Genomic DNA, 3429 nt, shown 5'->3' on the forward strand with positions numbered 1-3429 from the left:
TAGACGCGCCAGCAGACACAATTATTTAACCACCTAAAATTGGAATTCACATAATTAAAAAACCAAAGTTAATAATTATTTAACCACTTAAAATTGATTCTTGAGCATGCACATGTGCGCATGATAAAAACCATAGAATTAAGAATACACATTGAATCATTGAATTAAAAAAATAGAGTTAATAATTTATACTTTTTCATTGCTCTCGAATGAATGGCAGTTCCTCCAGTTGACAAGCTTGATATAAGTAATTAGCGACAAGCGACAGAAACCTTACAATTAGTAGCAAGCATTGTAATATGTATCTCGTAATTTCTCTACTTGAAGATGATAAAAAATACTTCCTTTTTATTATGGAAAATTCAATTTAGCTTTAAACTTGACTATTGATTCTTGAGTATGCACGTGTACGCATGATAAAAACCATAGAATTAGGAATACACATTGAATCATTAAGCAATTTAAATATATTAGAGTGAATGATCCATCTCATCTTCAATGAGATCAGCCCTTGCTAAACTATCTACTTCTAGGTCTATGTTACCAAGAGGTAACGAAACAAATAAGTCTATCCCACTATCAGATGTGTTGCTATATTGCTCAATAACTTCATCAATATCATCGACAATCACATTATTGTCTTCTTTTGCATTTCCTTGAACATCCTCGTGAGGTTCATCTTGTACTATATCACGCATATCATCCATTATGGTATCATCATGCACATCATCATTAATTGTTGGATTGTCATTTGCTATCTCCATGTCGGTAATATTACCATATATTGGTTTTGAATGATTAGATATAGGGATGACATACCACCATCGGTTATTGTTTACCATTGGATGATACACAACCTGTATTTGAAAAATAAAAGCAAGAAACTTAAATACTTATTATATTGTGTATATGTATCACATGTATACATATTAAAAAATTAGCCTTTGCATATATACTTGCTCGTATTGTTGAGGTAGTACTAATGTGTCATTATTATTTTGGTGAAATTTTGTAGAGTCAATGATTACAAAACCACTTGGATGACGTCTGGTTGTGCAATGCTCACCATTTGTTACCACTTTTTTAAACCACTTCACATCTAGTACATATATAAAGAATCGATTGAAGTCAAGCTTCAGAATATCTTGGATCAAGCCACAATAACCTTCCATGGTACCATTGGCATTCTCGAAGTGAGCAAGGATACCACAATCTTGGGTATTTCTCTTCTCATCTATACGTTGAGTTCGAAGATGTTTACCCTCACACCAAAGTGCATTGAATAATATGCACTAGTAGTAAAAGATAAAAGATCAAACATGTCAATTATTTATATAAAATAAAACTTATAGAAACAAATTAATTGATAGTATGTCTCACCTTTGATAATAAGCAACCTCGTGCGTATTCCCACTCTTCTTGAGATATATTAATTTCCTCCTCTTTTTCCATTCTCTCCATTTCCTCATGTAACCAATCTATATCAATATGATGTGGGAGCGCATTTAGATGATCTGGAAATGAGACATTATGTCCATATCTAGTGCGAAATTCTTGTCTTTCGCTTTTTTTTCTTGCCCTTGCTTCATTATATAGTGTCACCCATTTCCTCATTATATCACTATTGAGCACACAAAAACTATTTAACTTACGAAGTTCTTCTTTTGTTAGCACTTTACTCATTCCTTTTCCGTGAGGAACTATAGAGGTCATCCTCAAGTCTTCATAATCTTTCCATAGTCGTGGTTGAGAGGGATCCACTTCACCAAGATATTCAAAGATATAAATAAGGGATGATTGCATTAACCAACCCTCAGCCATGCTTCCCTTAGGCCGTGCTTTTTGCCTCACAAAATCTTTTAAGGTTTTCATGAAGCGCTCAAGAAAAAACATCCACCTTACATGAACTGCCCCACAAAGTGTGATCTCATCAATGAAATGTACGAGTAAATATAATTGAGTAGTCAAAATGGATCGAGGAAAAATTTCCTCCACCAAACAAACCACCTCAACAGATAATACTCAAGCATCTTGCAATGTGTTTAGATCAATTTCCTTCGAGCTCACGTATCTATCAAGATGTATTTGAGAATTGTTTATTTTTGTGTAGAAATTCAAAGATATATAATGAAAAAATACAATGTATACACACCTCACAAGCTCTCCCATCTTGTAAATGATATCATGTACATCTTTGGATACACAATGGGATATGCTAGTAGGAAGTACGAATTGAATGTAAACAATATTCATAGATCAAATGATTAGTTGAGAAAAAAGTCATCATACCCCAAAGTTTACACATAGTTACTCCACTAATTACTATATTCATGGTTAGAGATACACTTACTTGAATCATTTTGTGCCAATTGTGGGACTTCAAACCAGATAGTTGCTCCACACCTCTTTTCTTTTTCTTTATGAAGGCTCCCTTGAGATATCTCATACATCCTGTGGGTGTTCGAAAGCTATATATTTATTCCTTCACTATTTTTTCCTCGTTCTTTGACAACATCCAAGGTGCATGGGGTAGCTCAATCTTTCCTCTGAGTCCAATGCGTGGCCAGGCTCGTCTCATGCGACCAATGTTACATAAATCCTCCCTTACATTAACTGAATCACGAGCCCCTATCAAGTGATCCCATAATGTAGATACAACATTTTTGAATATGTGCATGGGGTCCAACAGGTGATTGATCTTGAGTTCAGTCCAGTACGGAATACGAAAAAATATAGAGAACCTAACAAACAAATAATATATTATGTAAACAATTCATCATGCTAAATACTTTAAAGTCAATCGAGAGAAATGCACTTCTTACCGACTCATGCCGAGTGGAGGGTGACTGTCATCATTAATCCATCTCTCCTTCCATTCTCGAATGATTAGAGATTGTGGAGTCATTCCATTAGTAGGAAGAACATATTTGGGATGGTCAATAGAAAGAAATGGATAATGATTGTCGTAGATAACCTCCTTTAAACGTGCCGGCCTAGAGGAAACTAGAGAGGGACCGCAAATAGGACATACATGATATCCTGACGTGGTTAAACCTGAAAAAATAAGTGAATTAATAAAATGCAATTGATTAAGTCTTGAATTTTAAATATAGAGTTATATACATGTACCTGAACACTCACTACAACAAAAAGGCCTCATAGACGCACTTTTAGACGCAATTTTTGAATATAGAGAAAATCTTACACGAACAACGTCTAAAAGTCATGGGAACAAGGTGATCATCTTGTCTAAAATCTTTGCACCTTGTTCCCATGACTTGTTGTTACCTGGAATGACGTTGTTACGTGAGCAGTGATCGAGAGCAAGCCTCACTCTCACAACTCGATAACGAGACGATAAGGAGTGCTGGTTGGGGTAATTAACTTTGTTGGATGCACAACACAAAAATTTAAATATTTTAACAGACA

This window comes from Lygodium microphyllum, chromosome 30 (genome assembly GCF_053477565.2).
Source record: "Lygodium microphyllum isolate KBCC chromosome 30, Lygodium_microphyllum_v1.1.10, whole genome shotgun sequence".
In the NCBI taxonomy this organism is placed as follows: Eukaryota; Viridiplantae; Streptophyta; class Polypodiopsida; order Schizaeales; family Lygodiaceae; genus Lygodium; species Lygodium microphyllum.